General features: G+C 47.6%; 1 protein-coding gene across 1 annotated transcript in view; it reads left to right on the top strand.

The window, feature by feature from the left end:
• Positions 1-15,091, top strand: part of TLL2 (tolloid like 2) — a 1,863,287-nt gene that overhangs the window by 591,294 nt on the left and 1,256,902 nt on the right. The window lies entirely within an intron of this gene.

Here is a 15,091-nt window from a genome sequence, read left to right as displayed (position 1 = left end):
TTCAGGTGCTACGACCGTGGCCTTGAGACGCCACGCCTGGTTGCGTACTTCTGTTTTTTTGAGGGATGTCCAATAGTCTCTAGTGGACATGCCCTTTGATGGCTCCTGTCTCTTTGGAGACAAGGCGGACTCGGCCTTGGAGAGATTCAAGGAGTCCTGGGCTACGGCTCGGTCCCTTGGCCTTTCCGCTTCCCCTCACCCCCAACAGTCTGCCTTTCGTGGCCACAAAAGGGCTCCCTGTCACGTCTCCCACCCAGCCACCATGCCACCCATGATGTTCAACCGCTGAGTGGCTGGGGACGCGGAATCCCGTGTGGGACAGGGAACCAGAGGTCTTCTCAGTCCACCTCTGCCCCCACTGCAGCCTCCAAACCCTCCTAGTGCGTCCCCTCACTTCGATCCAGTTGGCAGCAGGATTCGCCATCACCTGCCCCACTGGTAATCCACCACTACAGGCAGGTGGGTTTTGCAGATAGTTTAAAAGGGCTATTCCTTCCCATTTGAATCTGCCCCACCAGCCGTGCCTCCATCAATCAGCCAACTCCCAGAGGATCTTTTGGCACTTCTCCACCAGAAAGTCAAAGCTCTCTTGGCCAAGGGAGCCATAAAGACGGTCCCTGTGCCAGAAGCAGGTCATGGTTGTTATTCCCTCTACTTTCTGGTGCCGAAAAAGGACAAGGGCTTATGTCCTATCCTAGACCTTCGGGACCTCAACTACTTCCTCAAGAAGGAGAAATTCAAAATGCTCCCCCTGGCTCAGGTCCTGTCCGCCTTAGACCCAGGAGTCTGGATGGTAGCGTTGGACCTGCAGGACACTTATTTCCACATTTCCATCCTGCCTGCCCACAGACGTTACCTACAATTCGTGGTAGATCACGAGCACTATAAGTTTACTGTGCTACCCTTCTGCCTTATCAGTGCCCCTTGGGTGTTCAAGAAAGTGATGGCTGCGGTTGCAGCTCATCTGCGCAGGTTAAGGGTCTTAGTCTTCCCCTACCTTGACGACTGGCTGTTGAAGGCGGACTCACCCCAGAAAGTCATCTCCCACCTTCAGACTACGGCGAGCCTCCTGCACACACTAGAGTTCACTATCAACGTGCCAAAGTCACTCCTAACTCCTTCGCAGATGCTCCCTTTCATCTGAGCTGTTCTGGACACAGTGCAGTTTCGGGCTTATCCTCCCGAATAGCGAGTCTAAGATATTCAGACTATGATTCCGATCTTTCAGCCTCTGTCTTGGATTTCGGTGAGACTGACTCTGAGGCTGCTGGGCCTCATGGGCTCCTGAATCCTGCTAGTGACACATGCCTGATGGCATATGCAGGCTCTGCAGTGGGACTTGAAGTTTCAGTGGGCGCAGCATCAGGGGAATCTCTCCGACATGGGCCAGATCTTGAAGGGGGCTGCAGAAGACCACAGTGGTGGCTTTCGAATCATATCATCACTAATGGTGTGGGGTAGTAGGAACTGAAGATAAGACTAGGTCAGTCTTTTTTACAGTGGTGTTAATAAGGTCACTATAGATCCTCAGGTCGGGAAGTCATAGTTGGAAGAATGTCCAAGCTAGGGGGTGCTGTGTTGTCCTACAGGGGGGAGGGGGATTTCCCTTACGGACTAGGTGGTCTCACACACATAATAGTGTCTTGCTTCATCATATGACCACCTAGCCCCACCCAAGTAAGATGATACTACTTGGGCGGACTCGACCTCGTGGTTAAAAGAACCCGAGGGAGTGCTGAAATTAAACTAGCTGGATAGTTACATTGATCCAGAAGGGGTGAATAATAAAATTACCAAGCATGTCGCCAGTGGCTTCTGCTAATTTTAATAAAGGTGCATGCTGGTAAGGCTAAAACTAAGGGGGAAAGGCTCGTTGGAGAGTAATGTCTCTTGGAGTCTAAAAGAAAAAGTGGATGACCAACATGTTTCTGCCCTCACTCAGTGCTGGTAGGTCAGGGGCATTCGTCAGGGTCTGGGTCTGAGCACACACAGTAAGTGGGGTACTCAAAAAGTGAAAAAATGTGTATGGCCTACCTGAACGGGTAGTTCACGGTGGGGTAGGCCCCAGAGTAAGGGGCAATCTGCCTCTGGTCTGGCTAGTGCCGGGGGGGGGTTTCCCTTGTAGTCACACTCACTCCAAAGGGAATACCAAGGGGGGGTACCTACATGCCGGAGCCAGGCCGCTTTCGAATCCACATTGGGTCCACTGAAGATCCCTCTCCCTTCCCTAGCCAGATCTATCCATAGTGACAGATGAGTCACTTCTAGGTTGGAGTGGCCACCTGGGAGAGGTGGAGATCAGTGGCCTCTGGTCTCCGGTGGAGTCTGGGCTCCATATCAATCTTCTAGAGCTCTGGGCGAGCAGGCTTGAGTTGAAAGCATTTCTTTTCTCTCTCAAAGGGAAAATAGTGCAGGTGTTCACGGACAATACTACTGCCATGTGGTACTACAACAAACAGGGGGGAGTAGGGTCCTGGACCCTTTGTCAGGAGGCACTACTCCTCTACTGTGGACCCAATGCGGATTTGAAAGCCACCACTGCAGGTCTTTCGCAGTCAGGAGGCACTACGCCTCTGGACATGGCTGAAACATCAGGGCATTACCCTGGTGGTTCAACATCTGGCGGCGTCTCAGCGCCAGAGCGGGCGAACTCAGCCGTCAGTGCACAGCAGTATGGAGAGCCTTGGTTAGATCTGTTCGCCTCCGCAGAGAACGTGCAATGTCAGCTGTTTTGGGGCGTTGGAGTTTCCAAGGAGGAACTTGCTCGGAGACGCTTTTCATCTTGATTGTAACTCTGGCCTCCTTTATGCTTATACAACTTCTGCCCAGAGTTCTCAAGACATCTTGGTGGCTCCGTACTGGGCATGGAGAGTATGGTATCCAGCTGGGCATGGAGAGTATGGTATCCAGAGCTATTGAGCATGGCCACCGATCCTCCACTCAGACTGCCTCTTCAGGCAGATCTTCTGTCGCAGCAACAAGGGACGGTTCTCCACCCGAATCTGTCCAATCTCTACCTTCATGCTTGGAGATTGAGCAGCGACAGTTGACGACTTTTGATCTTACACCCGAAGTCTGTGATGTTATCTTGGCAGCCAGACGTCCCTCCACCAAAACAGTATTCGCCTGACGTTGGCATAAATTTGTGGCATGGTGTACCAACAAATCTGTTGATCCCCTCTCTGCCCCTCTATCTGAGTTTCTTTTTTCATTCTTTCTTTGGCCCAGCAGGGCTCTGCTTTAGGCACCCTTGAAGGGTATTTATCTGCCATTTCGGCCTTTCTTAGGCTACCTGATCAGCCGTCACTCTTTAAATTTCCTAGTGTGAATAGATTCCTTAAAGGTCTCACCCATTTATTTCCTTCCACTCCATTTATCATGCTTCAGTGGGCCTTCAATATTGTCCTTACTTAATGTGCTCTCCCTTTCAGCCGATGCACAATTGCGCTTTGGCTCCTCACTTTTAAGCCCTTTCTTCCAAGCCTTCATTCTTGTCTGTGCACCCTGACAAAGTGGTGTTGCGCACTAAGGCTTCCTTCCTTCCCAAGGTTGTTACGCCTTTTCATGTAGGCCAGTCCATCACCTTGCCTGCTTTTTACGCTCCCCCACATCCTTCCCATGAGGTGGAGAGACTCCACTGTCTGGACCCAAAAAGAGCGTTGGCGTTCTATCATATTCGTACTAAAGATTTCCAGTTGGACGACCAGCTCTTTGTCGGGTATGTGGGGGCGAAGAAAGGGAAGGCGTGCAAAAAAGTACCATCTCTCGATGGGTACTTCTTTGCATCAAGATGTGCTACGCTTTGGCCAAGAAGCAACCCCCTGAGTGCTTGCGCGCTCATTGCACCAGAGCGACTGCTGCTTCCACTGTGTTAGCGCGCAGAGTTCCTGTCCTGGATATCTGCCAGGCAGGTACGTGGGCATCCCTGCACATGTTTGCTAAACACTACTGCCTGGACAGTGAGGTCCATTGGGACGGATGTGTTGGTCGTTCGGTCCTGCAGGACCTTCTAGTATGATCTTGGTTCGCAGCCCACCTCCGAGGATGGCATTGCTTGGGTGTCTTTTCCAAGGTAAGGAATCTGCAACTAGAAGTCTCTATCAGATGTACAAGTTACTTACCTTCAGTAATAAAATATCTGGTAGAGACATATTGTAGTTGCAGATTCCATACCGACCCACCCATCCTCCCCGCTTGCGAACTGATTTCTAGGGACAGGGATTTACCTCTTCAGGTCCTTAGCTCTGGGGCACCAATCTCATGTTCTTAGCGGGTCTGCGCTTTGGCGTGGAAAGTCGTTAAAAGAAACTGATGTCACTGCACTGAGGAGGCATCTATGTACTACTCCTGAGATCATCACAGTGACTATGACGCCAACGACGCCCGCGGAGTCGACCAACGCCACCTACCGACGTGCAAGGGTATTGCTCGAAGAAACAAATCTCCGGATTCAGTCTGACGCCTGGGGGAAAATTCTAAGGTAAGAAATCTGCAACTAGAATATGTCTCTACCAGATATTTTGTTACTGAAGGTAAGTAACTTGTACTTTGGGCTGTCGAGTCATGTGTATCACTGAATTAGATTGCTAAATTCTTAGCCACTTTAACCGTTACCATTTGCATATAGCTGGGTCCAAACTGAGGTGACGTGGTGAGAAAAATAACAATGGTTTGGGACGCGGCCTCGAGTAATTACCAGTGGCTGAGATTAATTCAAGCATTCCATCCATCACTTTATTGTATAGTTTAGTGTGACAGAGAAATACTCCTCTGGGCGCAGCCAAAGCCCACTTTATGTATATTATAAAGAATTGGTAACAAAATGCCTTGCAGACAGCTGTGCTGTCGAGCAAGACCTAAAAATACCTAAATCAGTAGAGATTTAGTGAAACTGAAGTCAGTCTGATTAAAACAAAAAAATGAAAAGCAAACAGTGGATAGTGTCAGTCTGAGCTTTTAGCTGCCACATCTCAGAGAACAGGAGCAGCCAGCCTGTCTCCAACCTTGATCTTAATATATTGGCTCCATGGTAGCTCAAGCCTTTCAGCGACATGGACCTGTCAGGAAATGCCCCTAGTTCCCTCTAGGCCTCTTTCCATCTGAGAGGCGTGGAGTTAGTTTCACCACCATTACAGTGCATGAGTTGTCCTCTGGTGCTGTTTTTATTTCTGGCAAAATTGCAAGCATTAGTGGAGTTCTCTGTTATGGGTTATAATTTGGCTTTCCCCGACAGACCCTAATTTATTGGGTGTCTACCTACTTCATCATCTCTAAATTTCTTAATGATATTTGTAGTTTTTAGTATTTATTTTCCTAAGAGCATACTATGAATGGATGACTTTAAAACAATATATATAAAATAAACTGCACCCTAAAGTTGCTTGCATTTTTAGTTTTTCACCAAGGTCTCGGGCACAACCTCGCCAAACACCATATGGAATTTCCATTTTCGTGAGATTTTGATGTTTTCATGTTCTGGGACTTTGTTGTTGGAGTTAAAAGATCTGGTCACCACCATTTTGCATGTACAAAACAATATTGGTATTTTGATCTGATTTGGGCCCGGTTTGAATTTTCTTTACACCAGTGCAATCTTGTGTGATTTCTGCCATTTTGCCTTATACTTGTTACGTGAAATTCCTGAAAGTATGCCATTGTGCCAAGTCACATAATTTCAAGTCTGGGCTTCCTGAGAGCACAATAACAATGTGAATGAACCCAGAACTTAGAATTTTGTACCTTGAAAAATAATTCCAAGACGGGTTTTTCCGCTCTGAGTGTTTCCTGCCAAAACTAATAGCTATCTGACCTTGAGAGGATTTCTCTGAATACAGTCTTCAAACTTGCCCCACTAGAACATTTTTGAACTTCCAAAACCTCCTGATCCATCCATGGACCTTGCAGCAAACGTGTCCCGTTTTAATACACATTCATGTGATACACCTTCAGACTTGCCCGACTGAAAGATTTCGAGATACACAAAAAAGGCTAAGGGCCTGATTTAGAGTTTCGGGAATAAGTTATTCTGTCACAGATGTGATAAATATCCCGCCATATAATGATTTCCATAGGATATAATGGGATTGTAATACAGCAGACTGGATATCCATCATGTTTGTGATGGAGTAACTCCATCCACCAAACTTTAAATCAGGCCCTAAGTCAGAAGGTAAAATCTTTGACCTGGATGAATCTGCTTGGTGCCTCCAGCCTGTGCTCCATCACAGTCTGAAATTGAGCCTAGGTCCAGGTCTACTGCAACCTTAAACCATCATTGGCACTTAATGATTTTAGGTGCTATTATTACTTTAAACTTTAACAATTCATATCTCTGATTCTCCTTTTATTTAATTTTTGTTTTAGTGTCATTTTAATTCAATTTTGCTCTAGTTTTCTAATACGGTTTGGGATTTTTCTTGTCTAGTGTTTTTTTTTTGTTACTGTTTTGGTACTGCGTACATATTTTACACATTGCCTAATTTAAGCCTGAATGCTGGGTGCCGTGGTTACCACGAGGTTGAGCTCAGGTTAGTTAGTGACTTTGGGGTTTACACTGGCAAGTTAGTGTTAATATTCCTTTAGGTGGATAACCGTCTAGCGCAAATGATGATCTACTTTTTTACAGTGTGAGGCTGAAAAAGTGAGCAACTAAGTAAGTGGATGATTGATGTTATTGCTTTACTGACTGACTGGCTGACAGAATAAATGACTTCGTCAATCTCTGGTTAAGTGGCTGAGTCAGTGAGCTTACTTGTTATAGACTCGGCGAATGAATGAGTGACTGTTACTATTTGCACTGAGGTAACGGGCATCTCTTTCACCAGTGTTACCTGCAGATAAAAGCACATTGAATTCAGCAGTGCTTCAGTTTTCTTTATTTGGCTAATTCCCTTCATAAATTAGGTAAATAGGACATTTCTTTTATGCTAAGATCACCGAAAGTACACTGTGAAATACCCTTCCTGCAGTTCACACAGAACCTCCTATGAGCATTGTCTACATAAATCCCTTTATTCATGCATGTGCTTATTGCATGTTTAGCACTGGGGTTATTAGACACATTTTCCAAGGACAAGCTGTTGAACTGAAAGTACTACTATTCAGTCACATTTACTAAACTTCCACTGCATGTTGGAAGTATAGTTAAAGTTGCAATGGGTCTCACGTGCCTTATCTTAAGAAAATATAAATTGATGGTTGTACCTTTTTAGATTCTGCTTTAAACCTCTGCACGCTAAATACCAAATCTTTAACATTTGCATATTTTAGACCCAGTTTGGTGAGGGGGGCGTTATGATGCAGCCAGGGCCTCCTAGGCCATAACCATTGGTGTTTTTGTCTCTAGGGTGCTAGGGTCCCTTCTACTCTACTGTGGTGCAGCAAACTGGGCCAAGAACATCCCTACCGCACTTGGCGTTAAGGCTAGCGAAGTGGAGAGTTTAAAGGCGTCTTGGGGAGATTGGGTGTCTGTTAAAGAAACAGAATGCAAGTAGTCACACAATCGACACAAATAGATGTTCAGCCACTGATTGTCTTTTAGGAAAGAGAGAACTGCTTTAATCACACCTCAGTTCAATACTGTACATAAGGAATATGCAGCACTAAAGGCAGGGCGTTCTAGGAGGTTGAAGGGTCTACTACACAAACAGAAGTTTTGGCCTTAAGCACAGGTGCGGGCTCACTTTGGCTAAATGTAGCAGCTTTCTTGAGTTCTGTGAACTGTGGGTCAGTCCAAAAGCTTTGACTAGGCAGTTCTTTTAAGCAGGTTACAATCTCAACAACGTCCCACCAAAATCAGTTGATCATGTTTTCGGTTAATGTTTTGTTCAGGTAAAGGGCTTATTTAGGTCACACCATCTACTCCTCTCTAAATCCAGTCCATGGAAGATGAAGCAGGATGGATGATGGCACACCATTAGTTAGGGCTAGCACTTCAGACTGGGGAGTCCCTCTTACGGGTTGGGATGCAGCAGAGCTAGCACAGGTTTTTAGTCTTCTTCTGTTATGGTAACTAGAGCTGCATTTTTAAATAAAGTTGTATTATTAGTAAACAGTCGAAGGTTTACAGGTCTACAGTTCAGCATTATCAATACATCACAAAAAGATAAAACAGCACAATGACAATGTCACTAAAGCCTTCCCCAAACCCTCCACCCCCTCCTACTCTTACCACCGTATCATCCCTGTCCTGAATGTTGAGACCATACCATGCTCAATACCCAGATCGAGGATTGCTAAATCGGCTTACGTCTGGGTTAGTAGCCCACCGGACCTCAGGTAGCCAGTGGATCTGTTCACTCACTTGCGACGCCTTATGCTTCTGTGCTTATGCATGTGTAACCTGTCACCCACCCAGCTACTCCCAACTCACAGTGCTGGTACCCCATTAGAGTTGCCAGGTGGCCCAGCACATCATATCAACTCCATTCATCCCTCTTCCCCGTTCCCTCCAGTGCATATTTCAGATCTGTCAACATTCGCTCCCACGCAGCCAAGTCATCCGCAGGTTTGTCATCACTCCGACCGTGCTTCATTCTCACCTCTTCTGCCACAGCCCATTCCAGTATGTCGAGGACTCATTCTTCCTATCCAAGTGGCACTTTACTCAACCATTTAAGGGTGAAACGACGTTTTGCCAGTATAAGTCGTAATAAAACAAATTTTCAAATTTCTTTCCCGTAGGCGCTGGGATCAATCCAAGTAAGAGAGTTTGAGGCATAGGCGTTTTTGTCCAACCAGTGGCTCTATCAAGGGTCGTTACTATGTCAGTCTAGTACTGGGCTGGGAATGGACATTGCCAGACCATATGTGTAAAATCTGCTTCTGGGTCTTTGCAACAAGGGCAGTTACCCGATCTGGTGGGATAGATGTGAAGTAATTTCACTGGAACCAAGTATACTTGGTGTGTGAAATTATCTTGTATGATTTTAAAACATGAATTAGAACTCACCATTATAGCTCCTTATGAACTTTCTGCCATTCCGTATCATCCCGCCCTCCAGTGTGTCTTCCCATTTCGTGTGTGCCTTGGGTATCAGCTGGGGTAGGTCCTCTTGTAGTGCCCTATAATTATGTGATATCAGTCGGCTCCCCTGTCATATCTAGCAACCTTGTCAGAGTGCAAAACCGGTGGCTCGCCTGGGAAGCAGGGCCACAGTGGTTGCGCCGTGGCTGATATTTTCATGGACTCTATATATTGTCCTGTGCCCAGCCCAAATGAGTCTGTGGCGTAATCCTGAGCGATAAAATGTCCACCCAGATACAGGTCTCCTAAAAAAAATCGCAACCACCATCTTTCCATTTTTTATGGACATTAATTTCGCGATCTGGGCTAATTGCTTTATATTTCACAGACGGATATCTTTCGCATGTGGGGTCCGTTGTATCACATGGGTAACCATCTGTACCCATTCCCCGCAGATGTGGCGCACCAAGAAGGGCACATCTTCCTTCAGCTGTGTGGCGTCCATGAGCAGCGCATGTTTCTCTTCATAGATTTTTCTCCCAATTATCTTCACTATCCAGCCAGAGAACCGCATGCTGTTAGTGCGATTCCTGACAGAAAGGTTCCTGATTAGGGAGTTTTATCCCGCTCCCACGTCTGTTTAATCATGACGAGACTCACCCTCTTTCTCACATTGGCCTAGAGTAAGTCCAATATCAGCCTGTCTAGTTGTAAAAATATCATCTTTGGATTTCATAGAATGTATTTTGGATCCATAGAGACTGGAAGCACCACCCTTTTAACAATAGCAGTCCTACCCATTAATGATAGGGGGGCTCTCTCCGGAATCGGAATGATAGGGGGGCTCTCTCCGGAATCGGATGGATGCCTTCAGCCCTTTTATTACTCGTCCCATATTGCGGTCATAAAACCTACTTTCTGTGTGGGCCAGTCTTATTCCCAGATACCTAATTCTCTCTGTATCACAGGAGCAGGCCTACCATTGAAAAGGAGTTTACTTGTTTTACGGCAAGTGAGCCCCTTTTTGAGGATTCAACCTCAACCCCGTTCTCTCTCCAAAGTGCTACAGGGTATTCAATAGAATATTAATCAAGTATTCCCAGCTACGCACATATATCGTGGCGTCGTCAGTTTTCTAGGGAGAACACGTTTGGTCTCCCCACCCGAATCCCCCTAGGCACCAACACTCAGGGCAGTAGTACCACCATGGGTGCCATGGTGATTGCAAATAGTAGAGGCAACAGGGGGCACCCATTTCCCGTCCCTCTAGTCAGCTTGATTCTATCTGACACTAGGGTGCCCATGTGCACTTGGACTCCTGGGTCCATATACAGTAACTTGACCCATGCCATGTATTGCGGTCCAAGCCTCTTCTTCTCCATTACAAGCCATAAGTATTTGCATTGCACTGTGTCAAAGGCCTGCTCAATATCGAGCAGGGCTAGAGCACAAGGGTCCTTCGCTTGGCATGAAGCATGGTAGACATGGGCCAGTCGATGCAGATTATACATGGTACTACTGTGTGGAATAAAGACACACTGATCATGGTGAATGAGCGCTGGTAAGTGCTGTAACAATCAAGTTGCCAATATACCACTCTGTATTTTTGCATCTACATTTAGAAGCAATAGTCGCCTATATGACGAGGTGTCCAACGGATCCTTGTCCAGTTTTGGGACTAACACAACTAGTGCCTCCCTCATTGAGGTAGGCAGGCATCCTCCGTTTCGCACCTCCAGATACACCTCCAGCAGTCTGTCTGCGAGGATGGACGCATACTGTTGATAAAATTCTGTTGGTAAGCCATTGCCCCCCAGCGTGTTTGTGTTTTTTAAGCAATGTATGATGGTGATTATCGCCTCCCTGGTTATGGGCTTTCCCAGCAAGGTACGCTCCTCCTCCCCAACCTGACAAGTTCTAGATCTATCAGTAGAGCTGCTCTGTCATCACTTGACACCTCTTTGGAGTTTGCGTTGAGTCTGCTTAGGTGTGTCTTGAACATTTTGTTGCTAATTACTTAAGTGTGGGCTTTATTTCTGACTGTGTCCTGTAACAGTGTAACTGGTTCGCGGGACTTCTGTTGCCTGAGCAGCCTAGCTAACATGGCTCTGGTTGTTTCACCTTCAGCATAGAGTCCAGCATAGAGTCTCTGGTGGTATGCCATGTATATATGTTTTTCCAGTCTCTGGCAGTCATCTAAAAGTTCCCTACTGACTTGTTGCCAGTCCCCCATTTTTTGTCGCTGAGGAGGGAGAGCCTCCCCTAAGGCACTCAGTTTTTCCTTGTGAGGACTAATATCCCACTTCCCTCAACCTCATATGTCGTTTTGATTCAGACTGCATAGCACTACCTTCATTGCCTCCCAGTCACAAGCCCTAAAGCTAGAGCAACCCCCAGGTTTCCTTGTAAGTAATGTAAAAGTTCGTCCCAGACCACTCCCTATCAATGAGTGTCTCAGTCAAGGCCTCTGCTTGAAAATGCCACAGTGGGTCAGCTGGACGTCTACATCCCTTCCCCAAGGCCAAAAGTAAAGGGGAATGGTCTGATATATATCTAGCCAGGTAGGAAACAACTTGCACCTGGGGGGAAAAGCCGCAAAGTGAAACTAGTAGTCTAGATGACTGTAAGTATTAGTTGTTGGTGTATGGCAAGAGTAAGCCCTGGTGGTCGGTGCATATGTCTCCAAGGGTCCGTCAGCACTAGTTCACGTAAAAGGTCTTCTAACTGTCCTTCCATATTTGATTTTGTGTGTGCCATAGAGGGATCTCTGTCTAGTTCCCCATCTGACACAGTTGCAGTCTCCCGCCAGGATTATGTCTGCTGTCAGATATGGCACCACCAACTTAGTCACCTCACTATAGAAGGTCCTACTATCTATATTTGCAGCATAGACATTTATTAGGCACATCTCTCTCCCATCTAATTTCCCAAACTGAATCACATACCTCCCCTCTGGGTCTAGGACATGTCCCCCGTACTGGAATTGAACCCTGGGAGTCACACATATTAAGGCACCTGTTGCAAACCCAGAGTAGGTTGTTGCATAAATGTGACCTCTCCCATGCCCGTGGAGACTTGGAATACTGTTTCCTCATACATGCATCTCTTGAAGAAAGGCTATCGATATCTGAAAGCGTTTTAGATAATCGTGTACACTGTGGTGCTTCTCCAATTGGGCCAGACTTCTCACGTTCCAGGATAGCAATTTAAATGTATCATCCATTCTCAAACACTCATGTCAGGCCCAACTTGTATCCCCTAGCCCACCCTTTCTCAGCACGCATCCAGCACAAATGGCCCCAACTTAGCAGACACATTGTTTCTCCACCACAATGAGCAGCTTAAAACCTCTTGACACAAATGGCCCCAACTTAGCAGACTCATTGTTTCTCCACCACAATGAGCAGCTTAAAACCTCTTGAAACAGCAGAACCATGAAACTAAAACATTCCCTTAATGCCCCCCTTCTCCCCCCCCCCCGGGGAGTGAAGCTATTGTATCCGACCTCATACTCCACAGAGCCAGAACCAGCATGACCCGCCTCATTACCCAACTCTTATCCTCTTAACCTCCTACTCACTTCAGCTTAGTTTGTCCAAACAAGAACAGAGAGAGGAATTCCCCCACCCTCAGTTATAGAAGTGAAACAGATGCCTTCATGCTGAGAGCCCTTCAGTTCACCAGGTTCGATAGACCCCACCATCACTCCATCTTTCAAACGTATTTTACCATAAGGCTCAATGTCAGTACCGCTGTAAAGGGAATCCCCATTTCCTCTGGGTACAGCCTCCCACTCAATGTGTCCCATCGTCAGTACTATCCATACCCGATCCAGGATTACTCTGTTTATAATAAAATGGGTTGCGAGTGGTAAGTGGTGTAGGTGTCTGGGTAAGGGCACATTATTATGTGGCGTGCTATCCTGGGGGAGTCTCTTGGTCACTTTTTGATCACCTGCTCGAGTGTCTGTGTCTGCTCCGAGCCGCACTCGCCCCAGGCGTCGTAGCAGACCGCACTGCCCCAGCCACCGAATCCACCCAATCACTTGCCTCTACGGCATCAAGGAAAAAATACTTTAGTGTTGTTCACCACTCTCAGTTTTGCCGGGAATACCAGACTATATCGCAGGTCGAGCGCCCTCAGACGACACTTGACTTCCATAAAAGTTTTTAATTTGTTTTGTACTTTTTGGGTGTAGTCTGGAAAGATTAGGATTGGTTGTCCTTCAAACTGTAGCTGCCCATACAGGTGTACGTGTCTCAGGATAGTGTCACTGGTTCCTATATTTAAATACATGGGCAGTATTTACTCACTGTGCGTTCTCCTGGGCGCAGAGGGAGGACCAAGTCTCTCTCTTCAACACGGGCCCGTCAGCTCTGACCCGACCCACCTCTATTCATCAGCAGTTGATGTCATGCCCAGGCCTCGCTCTGGGGTTGCTCTGTCCTGTCCCTGTGCAGTGTCGACACCTCCTCTTTTGTGGCTGCATTACCGCAGCTCCTGTCTGGGAGCGGTGCCACCTCCACCCTCTTCCACAGTTTCCATCCACCTTGCTGCAACCCTGGCCTCAGCAGCACAACCACTAGGCCCGCTTCGCACCTGCAGCAGTCTAAGGGGCGAGTCAACTCCAGCATTCTGGCCTTCCTCACCAGGCCTTCAGCTGCACAGCAGTTCCACCGCCTCTCACCTTCCCCAGGTAAGCTGCTACTCCCAGGACAGGTGCCTCACCGTTTAGGCCTCGGCCACACAGATCTGCTGTGAGCCTGTATGGTGTCTCCCTGAGGGCTCACTCATTTGCCGGCAGGCTTCAATAGCCCTCTGCACTTCCCCCTTATACGGACAGCACAGAGGGGGTTCGGAGTGGGTTCAGCATGTGCTGATGCAACAGGATTCTGATGGTAGCTGACAGGAGCCTGCAGAAAAGTGTCTAATGGGCTGTCTTGTTGACATACAGGTACACCCATATAATTCCCTAGTATATGGTACTGAGGTACCCAGGGTATTGGGGTTCCAGGAGATCCCTATGTGCTGCAGCATTTCTTTTGCCACCCATAGGGAGCTCTGACAATTCTTACACAGGCCTGCCAGTGCAGCCTGAGTGAAATAACGTCCACGTTATTTCACAGCCATTTACCACTTCACTTAAGTAACTTATTAGTCACCTATATGTCTAAGCTTCACCTGGTGAAGGTTGGGTGCAAAGTTACTTAGTGTGTGGGCACCCTGGCACTAGCCAAGGTGCCCCACATCATTCAAGGCAAATTCCCCAGACTTTGTGAGTGCGGGGACACCATTACACGCGTGCACTGTACATAGTTCACTACCTATGTACAGCGTCACAATGGTAACTCCAAACATGGCCATGTAACATGTCTAAGATCATGGAATTGTCACCCTAATGCCATTCTGGCATTGGGAGGACAATTCCATGATCCCCCGGGTCTCTAGCACAGAACCCGGGTACTGCCGAACTGCCTTTCCGGGGTCTCCGCTGCAGCAGCTGCTGCTGCCAACCCCTCAGACAGGTTTATGCCCTCCTGGGGTCCAGGCAGCCCTGGCAGAGGAAGGCAGAACAAAGGATTTCCTCTGAGAGAGGGTGTAACACCCTCTCCCTTTGGAAATAGGTGTGAAGGCTGGGGAGGAGTAGCCTCCCCCAGCCTCTGGAAATGCTTTGATGGGCACAGATGCTGCCCATCTCTGCATAAGCCAGTCTACACCGGTTTAGGGATCCCCCAGCCCTGCTCTGGCGCGAAACTGGACAAAGGAAAGGGGAGTGACCACTCCCCTGACCTGCACCTCCCAGGGGAGGTGCCCAGAGCTCCTCCAGTGTGTCCCAGACCTCTTGGAAACAGAGGTGTCTGTGGCACACTGGACTGCTCTGAGTGGCCAGTGCCAGCAGGTGACGTCAGAGGCTCCTTCTGATAGGCTCCTACCTCTCTTGGTAGCCAATCCTCCTTCCTTGGTAGCCAAACCTCCTTTTCTGGCTATTTAGGGTCTCTGCTTTGGGGAATTCTTCAGATAACGAATGCAAGAGCTCACCAGAGTTCCTCTGCATCTCCCTCTTCACCTTCTGCCAATGGATCGACTGCTGACTGCTCAGGACGCCTGCAAAACCGCAACAAAGTA

This window comes from Pleurodeles waltl, chromosome 6, assembly GCF_031143425.1.
Source record: "Pleurodeles waltl isolate 20211129_DDA chromosome 6, aPleWal1.hap1.20221129, whole genome shotgun sequence".
Classification (NCBI taxonomy): domain Eukaryota; kingdom Metazoa; phylum Chordata; class Amphibia; order Caudata; family Salamandridae; genus Pleurodeles; species Pleurodeles waltl.
This window is presented reverse-complemented; position numbering and strand designations above follow the sequence as displayed.